Source organism: Calonectris borealis, chromosome 3 (genome assembly GCF_964195595.1).
Source record: "Calonectris borealis chromosome 3, bCalBor7.hap1.2, whole genome shotgun sequence".
NCBI classification, from domain to species: domain Eukaryota; kingdom Metazoa; phylum Chordata; class Aves; order Procellariiformes; family Procellariidae; genus Calonectris; species Calonectris borealis.
In genome coordinates, this window is record NC_134314.1 from 75725369 (window position 1) to 75742865 (window position 17497).

At 43.4% G+C, this 17497-nt stretch overlaps 1 protein-coding gene across 1 annotated transcript in view; it reads right to left on the reverse strand.

Annotated features, from left to right (window-relative positions):
• LOC142081221 (utrophin-like) overlaps nt 1-17497 on the reverse strand; it is a 103334-nt gene that overhangs the window by 39019 nt on the left and 46818 nt on the right. The window lies entirely within an intron of this gene.

Consider the following 17497-nt stretch of genomic DNA (forward strand, 5'->3'; position numbering starts at 1 on the left):
TGGTAATTGCAGAGTCACACAAATGTTTCAACTTTGCTAGCAACCACAGCAGCTCCTTCGCATTAGAATCAGCCTCAGTCCTACAGCACAGCCTGGGCAGGATACCAATGCATTAAATGCACAGGCTTCCCATCTGGTGAAAAGCAACCTATGAAACCATGGGCTTTTAATCAACAGACTTGATCAATGTCCCTGCTCGGGGTGCCAGGCGAGCCCCCGCCCGGCCTCCCTCACCTCAACCTTCCCAGCTGCCCCTACACAACAGATATGGGGCTCTGGAACTTGAGGGCCAGATGAACGAGGACGAAGATGAAGGCCCATCCAGGGGGTTGCCTGAGGCGAGGCAGCCAGCCCCACAAATTACAACTGCCTCCGCTAAGAAAAAAAGGAGGGTAATTGTCATTGGTGATTCCCTTCTGAGGAAGGAGGGCCCAATTTGTCAGCCAGACCCATCCCACAGGGAAGTCTGCTGCCTCCCTGGGGCCCAGGTGAAGGACATTACTAGGGTGAAGGACATTACTAGGGGTGTCCTGAGAGACAACAAAAAATACTTTTACAAGTATATTCATGACAAAAGGAGAGCCAAGGAGAATTTCCATCCTCTATTGGATGCGGGGGGGAACGTTGCCACCAAGGATGAGGAAAAGGCTGAGGTACTCAACGCCTTCTTTGCCTCAGTCTTTAGTAGTCAGAGTGGTTATCCTCAGGGCACTCAGCCCCCTGAGCTGGAAGACAAGGACGACGAGCAGGATAAACCCCCCATAATCCAAGAGGATGAAGTTAATGACCTCCTACGCCACCTGGACGCTCACAAGTCCATGGGGCCGGATGGGATCCACCCGAGGGTACTGAGGGAGCTGGCGGAGGAGCTTGCCGAGCCGCTCTCCATCATTTACCAGCAGTCCTGGTTAACAGGGGAAGTCCCGGACGACTGGAGGCTTGCCAATGTGACGCCGATCTACAAGAAGGGCCGGAAGGAGGATCCGGGGAACTACAGGCCGGTCAGCCTGACCTCGGTGCCGGGGAAGATCATGGAGCAGTTCGTTTTGAGGGTGCTCACGAGCCATGTCCGGGACAACCAGGGGATCAGGCCCAGCCAGCACGGGTTCATGGAAGGCAGATCCTGCTTGACCAACCTGATCTCCTTCTATGAGCAGGTGACCCGCCTGGTGGATGAGGGAAAGGCTGTGGATGTGGTCTGCCTGGACTTCAGTAAAGCCTTTGACACTGTCTCCCACAGCATTCTCCTAGAGAAGCTGGCGGCTCACGGCCTAGACAGGTGCACTCTTCGCTGGGTAAAAAACTGGCTGGACGGCCGGGCCCAGAGAGTTGTGGTCAACAGAGTTAAATCCAGTTGGCGGCCGGTCACGAGCGGTGTTCCCCAGGGCTCAGTACTGGGGCTGGTCCTGTTCAATATCTTCATCAACGATCTGGACGAGGGGATCGAGTGCTCCCTCAGTAAGTTTGCAGACGACACCAAGCTGGGCGGGAGTGTTGATCTGCTGGAGGGTAGGAAGGCTCTGCAGCAGGACCTGGACAGGCTGGATCGATGGGCCGAGGCCAACTGTATGAGGTTCAACAAGGCCAAGTGCCGGGTCCTGCACTTGGGTCACAACAACCCCAGGCAACGCTACAGGCTTGGGGAAGAGTGGCTGGAAAGCTGCCCAGAGGAAAAGGACCTGGGGGTGCTGGCTGACAGCCGGCTGAACATGAGCCGGCAGTGTGCCCAGGTGGCCAAGAAGGCCAACAGCATCCTGGCCTGTATCAGAAATAGTGTGGCCAGCAGGAGCAGGGAGGTGATCGTGCCCCTGTACTCGGCACTGGTGAGGCCGCACCTCGAATCCTGTGTTCAGTTTTGGACCCCTCACTACAAGAAGGACATGGAGGTGCTGGAGCGTGTCCAGAGGAGGGCAACGAAGCTGGTGAAGGGCCTGGAGCACAAGTCTTAGGAGGAGCGGCTGAGGGAACTGGGGTTGTTTCGCCTGGAGAAGAGGAGGCTGAGGGGAGACCTCATCGCGCTCTACAACTACCTGAAAGGAGGTTGTAGCGAGGTGGGTGTTGGTCTCTTCTCCCAAGGAACTGGTGATAGGACGAGAGAAAATGGCCTCAAGTTGCGCCAAGGGAGGTTTAGACTGGACATTAGGAGAAATTTCTTTACTGAAAGAGTGATCAGGCCTTGGAACAGGCTGCCCAGGGAAGTGGTGGAGTCACCATCCCTGGAAGTATTTAAAAGACGTGTAGATGAGGTACTTAGGGACATGGTTTAGTGGGCATGGTGTGTTGGGTTGACGGTTGGACTCGATGATCTTAGAGGTCTTTTCCAAGCTGTATGATTCTATGACTCTATGATTCTATGACTTTGTCAACACATTTTTGCTTGGATGTATTACTCCAAAAGCTGCCTAGGTCCTTATTCAAGCTTCTGATGCAGATAATAGCCTCCTTCAGTACACAGCACAACTACTGCAGTAGCAAAGCTGCTGGAATAACCCTTGAAGCACTCGCATCCTTACCCACCCTCTGCCTGGTTTCGCACCTGGGTTAGGAACCATGTTAGTGATCAGTCACAGCCAAGTTCAGCTGAAGTGTGGGAAGGGTTCAGCAGCCCTTCCCTTCAGATGCCCCTACTGGTATGGCACCAAAGTACCGTCTAGGGCCCAGCAGATAACCAGAAGGACCCAGCAGGACAAGGAGGAAGGACAGGCGAGCACCTACAGGTCAAAGCAGAGGGAGGAGCAGTGGCCTCCAGCTGTGCAGAGAGAAGATAGCTTCCCAGGTTGTTTAAGGAAGCCATTTGGGAGTCAGCTGCAATTTTACAGAGTCCGTCCCACTAACCCAGGCTGAGTCACCTCCAGCACAGCTCTGCCCATATCACAGGACACCTTTTGGATAAATTGCACTGAGCAGTGCTAAGGGCAATACTATGCCTCATCACCTGCACTTAAATGACAGTGAATTACCTGCTGACAACAGACCAGGCAGAGGAAGTTGGCCCACCATGGATTTTCAGGCCTGCTTGCTGCAGCCAAGAAGAAAAGATACACATGCAGCCTCTGAAAGGCTTTAACCTCCAAATCCATGCAGCAGACCACAGCCAAGGCAGGCAGTGCTTTCCACCAGGCAAACTCAGTTTGACAGCTGCAGCCCAGACTGTAATCTCCAAAAGGCCTTCAAGACTCCATGAGCTTCTTGACAGACCAGCCCGGAGATATGCTTCAGGCACCCACAGCACGTCGCTGCCCAGGATGTTCTCCTGCAGAAACTCTCGGTGGCAGCTGGCACTGATTTTTCCAAGCCCCTTACTGCAACAAAGCATACCACCATGGTGTTCAGACCATCTCTCCTTGCACTGGGATGAAGCCATAAAAAAAACTGGATTGAAACTCAAATGTTCCACTTCATGAAAAGGAAAAAAAAAATTACACAGTCTGAAGAGAAATCAGACTATGATTAAAAGACACCACTTAAAAGATCATATGCCTCGGACAGCAGCAATTGAGACTCGTACAGTGAAGTTTTACCTGCAAACTCCAGATGTTTATAAAAAAGAAGTCACAGAATACTACCAGAAGATTCCTTAGGTAGATGACCTCAAAATTTCCTCCTTCTTGCCCAACATGCATCTGAAACTGATGCCATCCATGTCTAATATCTAGCCACAGATCTGTTACACACAGGCTACTGGAGCAGTGGAACAAATGACCAGGTGTTTTTTACCTAACAGACATGAACAAGGAATAGCAGTGGGTAAGGCCGAGTTCAGACAAGAGAAGAAGTCACACTGGTAGGAAATGAGATGTCACTTAATAAGCTTTATGAAAACATTCATGTCAATTTAAAATAAAACCTCTGTTCTGGGCTCCTTTTAGGCTACGGCTGAAAAAGCATGGCAAAGAGTGCACATCACATCTCCTGCAGCGTGGCAGCCAGCAGCCATTATTTCACCATTCTGTGCTTTTTCTCTTTGCCACCTAAAGCAGATCCAATGTAGCCTACTCCTCAGTCACACCTCGAGCTCAACCAGAAATCAGATAGCCCAATGCGGAAAAAGATTTTTCTCAAAGAGCTTCAAGATATCTACAGTGCATGCACAGCAGGCTATGCTTAAAACACCTCGTTGAAATTCAAGGAATTGTTCTGGGGGAATACAATTACCCAAAAGATCTCATTAACCCTGCTCTCTTCCCTCAGTGAAATAGAGCGCCTTGCCATCAAAAATGCAAGGATAGGATCTACCAGCAGGACACTCAGTGCCAAGTACCCATCTCATAGGAGACTGACAGGGTCAAGATTTAAAGTCCAAATATACTGAATATATTTACTGAATTTACTGAATATATTTTTTCCCCTCCAAGTGTTTTTTTAGGAGACAGGAACAGACTAGATTATTAACTGCCACTGTTGGGCCAAAAAGCTAGCTCAATCCCAGACTCCGTCCACCTCTTGATAATGTTCTCCATTGACATTAATCGCAAATAGTATTTGTATTGAATATATTTAGATTTAAACATCCTTCCCTCTCTTTAAACGTCATTCAGTAACCTTTGTCCCTGGTACATATCTACGTACCAGGACGCTTTCCTAAAGCTCGGTCTGCGTTTTTCCTTCCCTAAGCTTCCTTATGTGAGAATCAAGAAGAGTAACCCCCAAGTTTGAGGTCTCACATTCTTTTGATGTGCTTACTCCTTGAGATGATAAAGGCAAAGCATGAAAAGAAGCCAAAAATAGTTGTATTGGCTGTGTAAAAGGGTAACAGTTACGAAAAGGGTCATGGATTTATAAATCCTGTGTGCTCAGAGCTCTGCTCACCCCAGTCTTGGGGGCTCAGCCCCTTCACAAGCACACACACAGCAGGAGGTGACAGCTCGTCTCAGCATTACACTAGCTTCAGCCTGCCAGGACTCCATCAGTGGGCCTTGTGCCTACAGCTGCTCCCTCCAGACCTAGGTCCAGGTTGTGTAAGTGCTCACGCTATGCGTGCTGCATTAGCATGCATGACATTTACTAAAAATCCAGCCCTTTTTCCCTCTTTTCAAAAAGAGGGTTTCCTAGGGAGGGGAAAAAAACAACTAACAAACCAAAAGACACATGACTTTGATAAACACAAAACTACTTAGTCTTTAATGGAGACAGAAAGAACGTGAATGTATATACCCCTACTATCTCTTCAGTATCAGAGTATCCTTTCTACTTCAGTTAAGCAAGGTACCAGAACCCCCACAACTCCCATCTTCCCAAAACATTCTGCTCAGTTATAAAAACCCATAGATGACACTTGCCTAGTCAGGCTATGCTTTCATGTTTGCTTACAAAAGCCTCTGAAACTAGGATTTCTGCAATTGGCCATTATAGCTAGGGTTGTGTCAAGCTTTCTGCTATAAATCCCGAGAAATAAATTTGTAATTGAAATGCTGGTGCTGGTTAACAACAGTGACAAGTTATTTTATCCCTCAAATTAATTTTCTTTAGATGAGTACGTAAAGCTAACCCTGGAAGCTGACATTATGATTCAGATAACAAATTAGCCACATTCAGTCAAAACACAATATTACCATTCAGCAAAGCACGCGGTACTCCAGCCAGTCAATTTCTCACACAAGACATTAAAAATGTCAGCAAGTCACAGCCCAGTGAGAAACAAATTCACCAAGTTGCTAAAACATTTGTGTTTCCTTTCACACTGCTGCAGCCTGACAATAAAAGCCATGGACTGACTAGGGGCCAAATTCTGCTTCATCACCCACCGACTGTTTCGTCTGGCCAACATGGCTCTGCCTGCCCTCCAGTTACTTAATGGACTTGTAACGGCCAATGTCAGAACAGTTTGTTCCTTTACAAGGAAATAGAAAGAAACCTAAACACACGCACAGAATTAAACTCTTGTGATGACAACAGAGAGAAGAAAAGCTTCCTATCCCGGATGCTTGTTTGCTGAAGCCTGTTTCTGTTATACAACATGATGTATGTCCATGCAACTGGAATATGCTCAAAACAACTGGCTCTTGTGATCAGATGCTGACCCTGTGTCCTGGCATTCAGTCACCCCCAGAAGCCGCTTTTATAGCCTTACATATCTGCTCTATCCTCAACGTTGTCCCTTAATTGTATTGGGGCACTTTGAAATCGCAGTTCAAGTCCAATCTATTACCTTGTGAATATCATGTTCAGGAGCAAAAAGGAATCTAAATGATCTAAAAATAGAGGTAATAAAAAAAGCCTCACCAGATTGTGGTTTACCCTTTACGCTACCTCTACTTCATACTGAGAGCCAGCTTTCTTATTTCCCCAAAACGCATTACATGCTTACATGACAAAACTGTTCTATTTAGTTTTTGAAAGACAAAAGTTATCACACCCAAAAGAGCTGAAAGCGCCCTGTAGAAGAGTACAGACTAGTTTGGCAAATAGAGTACAGAAATTGCCCAACCATTCCAGCACAAGTTACCAAGGGTCATCTCACATTTTAAGACTTAAATTTGCCTTCCCCACCTCATTATTTAAGTTCTCATTAAAGTTCTCAGCAAAGGAATTTAGAAATAAAAGAAGGAATTAGCCTGTGGGTTTCAATTAAGACACTTGGAATGTAACGAAGTTAGAAACATCCCTTTGCCTAAGCCTTTAGGCAAGAAAGAGTACTTATCGCAGATACCACCCCACCCAGGACTAGCACCGCCTGAAACCCTGACAACATTAACAAAAAGAGGGGAAAGTTTTGTATTCTTGGGTGCAGGATTTTCTGGATAGAAAAAGCACTTTGAAAGTAACTATCTTTTTGTCAAACTCACTCAGAGTAATTCACATATACAAAGATACAAAAATTGAGGATAGAAACCAGCGTGGTTAGCAAGAGGCAAAAAGCCAAGCAAGCCACAAAGCACCAGAGTTCATGACCACCGAGCTCACAGAAGAACCTCTGATGCCCATCAGGACTACTGGATCCTGACTTCATTAACACAGAATAATCTTTATCAGCAGCCCTGAGGTTTTGGATTGGGTTGGGATTTTAGGGGGGGAGGGTGTTGGGTTTATTTTAAAGAAACAGAAAGCAAAAGTTAAGATTGTTCAGCAGATCCCCTCTTCTCTTGCAACACCATGGTAGAAATGGCTCCAGCAAAAAGTAATTCGCTTGTAAGCTTTCACCTTTGCGCTGCAACTTTAATTTCTGCAAATCAGTGGCAAGCACAAAGTTTTCCTTCATTCCTTCTCCTTCCCTCTCCATCAAACTTCAGCAGTTGGACAAAAACACAGTTATATTAATATCTCTAACAAAAAAAGTACCGATGTCTGCCTATAGCAACTGCCACACAAAATGCAGTTGTCCAAATTGTAAATTCTCTGTATAGACCAAGCTATGAAATACAAGCATTAAAAAAAAACCCACCAAACCTAAAAAAAAAAACCCTGCATCTCACTCCCTGGGGTTTCCCCAACAGCAGACACCATCAAAAACAAGACACCACAGACGAGTAATGAGGACGACCCCCCGGTTCTCACTGAAGTCTGCTGTGAGTCTAAGCTAAATTGTATTTAGTTCACAATAAAAAAAATCCCCCAGCATCTGATAACTTAGAAGAAGGCATCCTCACAGCTGAAGCAATATTAAAATAGCTGTTTCCATACCTCCCAGCAAAAGCAATCTAACACGCCACACTGCTGGTCTCAGCACATTGGAATGATGTTTAAAAGGAAGCTACAGAGAACAGCAAGCTCTTGGGAAACAGAAATAATGCTGTGGCACCTTGCACCAGGCCTGAAGACCCACGCTGGTCAGCCAGTGACCCTGCTGTTTTCACAGGATGAGAATGCAAAACCATGAATTGGAGGCAAAGTGTCCCGACACCTACATGGGGCTACTCCAGAGGGTTGCCAGGGCCCAGCAACCCCGCATTTCACTCCAACAGCCTGCAATGGCTCCCTAACATTTGGTCAAACCAAGCAGCATCACCTCCCAGTGCAAGACAGCCCTGGGAAGCCTTTGCGTGCAATACAAATACGTTTGGGCACATATTTCACAAACTGCCAGTGATCACGCACCAAGGTTTGAGGCTGGAAAAGTTTCTGCCAAAATCTTTGGTTAGAGGAAAGGGTTTCAGCCATCAGCAAGTGCACTGTGGGAAAAAAAAAAAGAAATAGAAGGTATCACAAATACCTCTTTGACAATAAAGAATGGATTGGATTATATGTGCCCCGTAGATAAAGGACAAACTTCACCCACAGGGAGAGGAAGATGCCCTCACCATCTCCCTGAGGACCCAACCAACACGACTGGCATGTGGAGAAGAGAAAGGCAGATAACTCCTGCCCAAAATCTGGCGATTAAGATGTTGCTAAGTACACAAACAGGAGGGCACTTAAAGAGATAGAGTAAATTTACAGACACAAATAAAAGGTAGGAATCACAAACTAGATTTACTACAGCTCGTTTTGTTATGAACACAGATTAGGTCTTTGCATTTCTGAGCGGTTACAAAGAAAACAGAATTGCTTTCTACAAGTTGGTGTTAGCCATCTGCTCTTTTTTCTCTGCCCAAATTAGAACTATTATTAGGCTCACTTGCATTTGTGGAGGTGATTCACGGGATATGAGGTCAGAGGGATCATTGTGATCATCTAGCATAATCTCCTGCATAACACAGGAGCCGTCCCCACAATAAGCCCATCTGCATACCAGAAGGAAGCAGACACACAACAGATGTCAGAGACCCTGTGCAGGCCCAAGTAAGCAATACTGCTTGGGCAGAGAAGGAAGCCAACCCATAAACTGTATATACGCAAGTATCTCTCTCTGCTAGTTATGGCAGAGTTGCAAATCAGGCAGACATCAAACATGATGTTTGAACACCTTCACAAAACAATATTCATGGTTCAAAAGACATAACGTCGTTTTCCACATATGATTATGTCATACGCAGTGGCAAACTTCCTTTAAAAAAAGAATTACACATAGGAGTAAGCTTTTTGAAAATTTTCATAACTGACTGGAGAAGCAGACCCAATGTGGCAGAAGGAAATGCAGTAATATCCCAGAGACAACTTTTCACAGGTACTGTTAGAGATGCAACATATTCCATGCGTTGCTCTGGCCAGAGCTCCAAGTTTGCATCAGACTGAGAAGGCTGACTTGCTGCATGCAATAAGGACAAGCGCCCACATTTCAGATAATTAAAAAAACACCAGACTGGAGAGATTATTTCGTTCTCTGTGACAGGTGGGTAAAGACAGTAGCACTCTGCCAAGTTCTTATTCGCAACACTGAACTTCTGCCCCCTCATATTCAAGAGTCTCTTTTATCCCAACTCTGTTCAGCCAGAGGTTTTCCCATCTTCCTTTTCCAAAAACCCAAAACGTGCAATCCAAAATCCTCCTCATCCCCTATTCTCTGTCTTTTCACTCCCAAATATTAAAACCTTTCCTGATCCATCCCTTCAGAGCTGCCCAGCTTTTTCCCAGGCTCCTCCATCCATCTCTCCCCACGTTGTGCCCAATCTCCTTCCATCACAGTCCATCATCATTCCTGCTCTAAACCTCTCTAGGTCAACAGCTTTTCCCTACACAAATAGAAGGTACAGGCCATAGGTAGTTGGGTCCGCACCAGATTGTACCTCACATGCAGATGCTGACTGGCCATCCACCAGGCAGCAGAAAAGACATCTATACATTTTTTTTTTAATTTTTTCTTTAGTGGAGGCACTGCATTCAGGGCCTCTTCTTCTTACAGCCACTGATTTTCACACAACCTGTAGCTACTTAGCTTTATGACATGAAAACTGGATTAAATTTCCCACTAGTTAATCCAAATTGGAACAGTTTTGCTGGGGGGGAGGGGGGGGGGGGGAATGGAAAGACAAGCATAATCAGAATATCCTACTTTCCTGGTGAAAATAGATTAATCAACAGATTTCAAAAAAATGTATGCTGTTAACATATTTTAAAAGTTACATAAATGCTATTTAAATGTTTCTGCAAGCAAGTTAACTAAGTACCTCCCGATACAGACCATATAGGTACCATTTCAGCGACAGCAGCACACAGACTAGAGTTATTTAAAAACAAATGGAATTTATAACCCCATGGAATTTAAGTCTTTACTAGCAGTCCAGTATATAAGACATGCATAACATAGCAACTTCAGCAGCTGAGTTATGCAAAGTCAAGGTATTAGTTTTCTGGGTTTGATTGCCTCTAATTTCTGATGGTATTTAGAAATCTAGTCTTAAAACAAAAAAAATAGCACACATACAATTGTATTTCATCCATGGAAGCGAATAAAAAAATTATTTAAACTTTTCAGTGATAATTAACTCAGAAATTAAGAAAAGAGAACAGTAAAGAAGTGTCTTTAAAAAGCCATAATGCTCTCTCTGTCACTTGGAACAAGATTTCTAGACCCCCAAAAAGCCCCAAACACACTGAACATGTGTAGTTTATATATATGTTCAATGTTACATATATGTTGCAATTTTGTAACTGTTATACTCACTGCAATATCAAGACAAGTCTTCCAGCACTTTCATACAAATGCCTCAAGCCATCTTAAAAGTATTAAGCAAGCTTCACCAACCGTATGAACGCCTCCCTCTTCGCATTGCTCCCAAGAAGTTTAGTAAACTTTTGCATTAAAGTGTTTTCACAGAAAGTACAGCATGGCAGAGGTCAGAAGGCACCTATGGAGATCTAGTCTAGTCCAACGCTCCCAGTCAGAGCAGGTTGCCCAGGGCCATGTCCAATCAGACTTTGAACATCTGCAACGACGGAGACGCCTCAACCTCTCTGGGCAACCTCCACCAGTGTTTTAAGTATAAGTGGAATCTCCTGTGTTTCAGTTTGCACCCATTGCCTCTTGTCCTGTTCCTGGGCATCACTCAGAAGAGCCTGGCTCCATCCTCTTTGCACCCTCCCTTCAGGTATTGATAAACTTTGGTAGCATCTCTCTGATCCTGATCCTTCTCTTCTCCAAGCTGACCAGTCCCAGCTCTCTCAGCCTTTCCTCATAGGAGTGATGCTCCAGTCCCTTCATCGTCTTAGTGGCCCTCCACTGCTCTCACTCCAGTATGTTCACGTCTCTCCTGTACTGGAGAGCCCCGAAGTGGACCAAGTACTCCAGGTGTGGCCTCACCAGCGTTGGGTAGAGGGGAGCATGTCCAAGAACATGCAGCATGCTCATGGGAAAGAAAAGGAATGAAAGAGAAAGGAGGCAAGCTCCTGTTTCACAAACTCGCCAGCATCTAAGCTCATCAAGTCACTTGCTGCTAAGCCACTCACTAACACAATTTCACGTAACACACTACGTACTGGAAAGCTTCTACACTTTTCTGTGGCCAGCTTATAACCATAAACTAGCACATTGCAATTCTTCACAACCAAGACTCACACCAAGTCATGTTACTCTTATGAATCCCTGGGCAGACAATGCTTGGAAGACGGAAGCAGGGGGGGAGCAAACCCCAAATACAAAGTATTCCTCAACTCAAATTGTTGCATAGAGACCTCAGCAACAAAGTTGAGCCCAGTTTTTACAGAAATCAAACAGGCAAATAAAGTTTAAAAAAACATAAATTGTTTATTTTGTTTCCAGACAGGTTAAGTCTGAGCTTCATTAGCTATTCCATTATTTTGTCAAGGATTAGAGTCATGCTGATGCCTGTAAATTATTTATTTACCTCAGCCTATTAATTACCTTTGTAATTACTACGATGAAAGCTGAAATATAGAAGGTTTAAAGGAAGCCCCTAAAATTCACCTGGTGTAGTGGTGCTCTAAACATAAAGGAGAAGAAAGCAAAAAGAATGAATAGGATGACCAAAGAATTTAAATCCAAAATATGTGTTAGTGCAAGCCACACCAAATACTCTCATTTCTATCCCTAAAATACTCCAGCAAGTTCTACAGAAACGATCACCATAAGTTAACCTGCTCCTAGCTTCACACGACATACCTAACATACATTAAGTGTTTTGTACTGTCACCCATCCCTAGTGAGGAAGATTAAGCGAAAGGCAAGTCCATTTCTTGAGATAAATTGAATATTTCATTTCCCAGCCACATTCCTTTGCTGGCCAAGGAAAAGAAATATTGCACCATTGGGGTAGAGGGAACCTTTGTGCAGAAAAAGGTGATAAGTAAAGCTTTGAGCACTCTGTCTATGAAGAAATTACTACTCTTTCTCTGGAGGCAAGAAGAAACAGTCATAAAGGTGTCTTATCCAATTCTTGTATTTAGTGAGACACCTTAATGAGGAAAGAATAAAAAAGAAATTGGAGTAAAATATTATGAATGGTCCCTTCTTATTGCTTCTGGCAAACATGAGAATTTTCTTTTGTCATTTGATCAGAACACCAGTAGGTCGAGGCACTGCTAGTCCTATATCCTCACTTTTCCTTCCCTGGCTTAGTCATTAATTAGGCCACAAAGTTGAATCCCCTCCCTGATTAACTGCTCTGGAAGTACATAAATCCTGTTTGACAACTGCAGGATAAATATCTGGAATGCATTAAAATAGGTATTTATGCAATCAAGCAAGCCACTGATCACCATCAGTGTGAGCCCACAGAAGACTTCTCACTTCAGTACAGAAAGCTCCTTCAGAACATACCACTCCAAACAGTGTGACCAAAACTGGAGAAGACACAGGAACAGAGCAGTCAAAAGGAGAGCCACCAAAGTTCAAAGCCCATCAAGACTTTGGCAGAACCTGAGCCAAGGGATTTCAGCATCCAATTGTTTAGGCAAAGGATTACATATATATATCCCAATCCCCGTGCTTTTATTATTTAATAGGAGGACTGTGATTAAACCTGTGCAAATGTGGGGTTTCAGTACTGCTACTCTAACACATCAAATGCTTTTGTGAGGGTATGTGAAATTCGGAACAGACACATCAACTTTACCTTCCTAGAAACCAGCTGTACAAAAAGAAAGATCACCTAATGAAAGCAGATAATTACAAGTCAGATTATTACTGCTGCCTCCGGCAACAACTCCAGTAGATCAGTCATACTCACAGGTGTAATCCTGTCCTGGGTGCACTTTCGGAAAGGGTTCTTGAACACCTTCCCAGTGCTAAGGAATCAGGCACCATGCGGGCTCAGGATTCACAGCCCTTGCCCAGCAGGCAGCTGCCCAGCTGAGGCAGCTAAGCACTTCAAGTCCCCCACTTTCTGTTTCGCCGAAGGACAATGTCCCCACAGCAAAGCAGGTGGTGACTATGCCTCCACGAGGCTGGAGTTTGCAGCCTGAATATTGCTAGCCTGAGTACCAAAATTAATGACTGTAACCACCAGTGAAAGCAAGACAAATGAGGACACTAGTATAAATAGGCTGAAAAAGCAGAGACAAGCTTACGGAATTAAGAGTCCACAAAAAGATGGATATAATCTATGGCTGAAGAAATCCCTGAACTGCAAACCACTGGAAAGTAAAGTATATTAGAGGAAGCACCACTGAAGATGTGCTCTGGCATAGCTAAAGCTATGTCAAAGAGGAGCTTTTGCTGGCTTAATTCACTAATTTTGAGGAAAAGAATATAACTACATGGCAGATCAATTCTTTCTGCCGGTAAAAAAGAGAGGCTATACCGCAGAGCAAAAGCAAAATACAAAGTACAAACTCTGTAGCAGACAAAAGCATTTGATGCAATACAAAATGATCATTTCTTCAATTTAAAGGTTCATCTTGAAACTCAGAGTGTTTGGTCTGAGATATTTTAAATCAATAAAAATACTTACGCCTTTCCAGTGTCATACTGGATTAAAAGTAAGATCAGCACTTAAAGCCCCACCCCAGAAAGAGCCAGGACAAGATCAACATTGCTGGGTCACATAATGCAAGGGGGAACTTCTTCCAAGGCTTTCACACCCCCACTCTCACCCCACCCCGGAAAGAAAAATTATTTGCCAGTAGCATCAAATAATGTTTCTTACTATAAACAATTAGTACTGAAAAAGTATTTCCCAAATCTCCCAAAAGAAACACATGATATAACACAGCTAGAACAAGAGCTGTGCTTAAAGGCAGGGTTCAGTATGACATCCCAGTCTCAGGTTGGCTGTTTGCACCCTCTCTGCACATCCTCAGCCCTCCCAAGAGCCAGCCACACATTGGTTTCTTCAGACCCGCCCATGTAAACACTCTCAAGTACCAGCAAGCTCTGGTGAAGCAAAGCCCAATTGCTACATTTGAGAGGTTGCAAAAGGTCTGGATTAATGTGTAATTGCTCAGAAGTGAAGGGTCAAATGAGGGAGAGAAAGGACACAGCGATAAGGCAGGGATGCAATCCCAGAAGCACGCAAAGAGACTGGCTCTTTATCAAACAAAAGCAAAACTCTTTTATGTGGTTCCCCAATAGGATTAAGAGAAACTTGCTTTCTATTTAACATGTATTCGCACTTCTCTAAGTGAGAAAGCTACTATAAACAAATTAACTTCATACACGTTTACAAGAATTTCAAAGTCTCAATAAAATGATGCACTTAACTTATGGCAAACTACAAAGCTCGGTAGAAAAAAAAAACAAAAAACAAAAAAACAACAATGCATTTCACACTCTTCAGGTTATGCAGATAGAAGTAACACCTTAACGGAAGTAATAAAAGGAAGATTATTATTTCTGAAACATTAAAATAACATTACCATCACAGAAAGAACAAGTGGCATGAACAGGGTGAAATACAACTACAAAATAGAAATCACAGGTAATTTCCTAAAGACAGTGTAGTCCTCACATGACCTGCCTTTGAATCTTTAGTTTTGTATACTATAAACTAGGTGTGGGGAAAAAGTGCAGAATGCATCTAGAAAGTACTTTTAACTCAATTTTAGATCCTTTTCTACAAATGTAAAAGCAAAAAAAAAGGTTTACTTTCAACATTCTGCATTCTTAACTATCGCAAGTAACTTCAGTATTCCTGCTGGTCTTACATGCATCACACAAGGCAAAACTAAGAGCAGTAAGATTGATATAATTTGCTAGAAACTGTGACGTTTCACTTTTTATTTTGCAGATGCATTCTGAGTTACCACCTGATCAATTCCAAGAGCCCCACACGCTGCCATCTTGATTTAAAAAAAAAAAAAAAAAAAAGAGAGAGAGAGACTTACAGTAGCTGTGGTCATTCTCCACCTGTTCTTACTGCGGTAAGAGGTCAGAGAATCTTGACTAAGTACATGTTAGCCCTGAATTAGCCTTTCACCAAGGTTTCTTCCCCCGCCTAAATTCAGAGGGGCAGCACAATAAAATCTGGAATACTCTGCAACTTCTTTAGTTCATTGGCAGGCATTTTTTCTTAATCCTACTAAATTCACATTGCTGTGAACTTGAGTGATACACAGATGTACACATTGGGCAAAAATTAGGTGATTAAACTGGCTAGGGATAGTTAGTACTTTTGCCTTCCAAGACAAGTAGAGAGGAGGATACCACACAGGAGATGTTCAAAAAGTCAGCTAGTGTCTGGCTGCTTTGTAATTGCCAAATACTTGTGACATTTAACAATGTTATGCCTGCAATTTAGTCAGGTTCCATTTCCCACCTAAATAGGTCTTTTAAGTTGCTCTGCTTTAACATACCATCTTAAACCATTGTAATACGAATACAGTTGAAAACCCTTAAACAGCTTACTATTAAACAGCTATTCCAAGATTTTTCTACATCTGTTTGTTCCTTTGGACAACAGTCCCAAAAACTAAATCACAAAACCACTTAGTTTTTTAAGAAACACCACAAACATTTTCATCTACAGTGCAATGATACAAGAAGTTTAACGCACATAATATGGACTAGATCTTCATATCTGAAGATCTCTGATTTAATTTGATGTCACCCACCACTTCTGATTTTCCACACTACTGCTATATTAAGGCTACTTTTTAAAAGTTAGCATGTTTTGTTAACCAGAACACACAAGCAAAGCAGCAGTACAAAAAAGGAAATAAAACTTTTTAAGCTTCAAAGGAGCAAGGAAATGGGAAACAGTAGTAGCGATGTATGGAAGGGCATATGAACTCGTGCACAGACTCGGCTGTCTGAAGCATCACAGAGCAAGCTGCAATACACTGTTCATATTTCAGATTGCCCACTGCTGACACATACCAACCCGTGGCAGAAGTAGGATCATTTACAAAACTCAAGTATTCATGAAGCCTACCACATCAAAGTGGCAAGGAAAGAATTTCTGCAACCACACACACGTCTGTGAGCTGGTGTAGCAGGACCAAATGCATTTTGAGTATCAGAGTCACCTACCTACCTGCTACGTACTCAAACAGCGCAAGAAACATTATCACTGTCCAATACGCTTGGAAATGAAAATTCATGTTTGAAGAGTAACTCAAGTGACCAGATGCTACAGAGTCTTGCCTTTTTTATACAGTTATTCTACTAAATATTGCTATCATCCCCCTCAAAGCTACAGTCCAGCTAACAAGGGCTAAAAAGGCAGTATGGACTGGAATATTACTCCCTAGCTTTATCCTCCAGCATCTTTTCAGTCCAGCTATGGACTGGCAAAAGTCTTCTTGTGAAGCCGGTCATGCAGACTTCTGTTTATTCAGAAACAGAATCCCCAAATTTTTTAGATGACAAGTCAAAACTAAGTGAAAGGAAAGAGTGTAAAGGAGGGATGACCAGAGTGCCAAAGAGAAGACATCTAAAGAGGCTAGAAAAAGGAACATATGTGAAGATTTTTGCTCTCAAAAGAATTAGCGTGACTAAGAGCTGACTTAGCAACCTATTATACTACTTCGAATTTTGGTACATTTAATTACAACCTTCTACAGGCAAGAGGCTTATCTCCAGTCCTGCAGAGATAAGTATACAATGGAAAAAATAACGACTTGCCAAAGACTAAACAAATAAAAGCTCAGAAGCCTTAGTCTTGTCTATAATCAGAGTCACATTGTTCCACTCTTTCTATTCATGTCACAATGCTTCACTATTATTCTTCAAGTCTTTACATGGCTATAGAAAGGAACAGCAATGAAGGGTGACTACCAGCCTTCTCACCCTTCAAATGCAGAATGTCATTTGAGCTCAGTAAGGGAGCATTAGAAGACGATCCAGAACTCCAGCTGCCAAGCTGTACTACCTGCACCTCCTGGACACGATCATTATGGAAAAAACATGGAGGTCTTCCAGAAAAGAATGAATTTCTACCTTTTATTCTCTCCTTTTAGCAGGGTGAAAAAAGCAATACAAGAAAGCAGCACGTGAGGACACGCATTCTTGGGAGAGGAAAAAGAATTACAAAAGATTAAGAGTGAGCAAGGATGAAACATGGATGTTTGTATTTATCATATCATCTCCAACCCTGTGACACAAATTCATCATCTGGATCATGTCAATCCCCAAACCACAGGATAGCAGAAAGGAATTTGGGGAGGGAGAAAGATGGAGACAGAAACCAGATACAAATTGCGATACAAAAATTTTAGAGTTAAGAGATAAATACAGAAATGTTGTACTATAGTAACATCAGGAAGGAGTGGATGAAACAAGATCCTG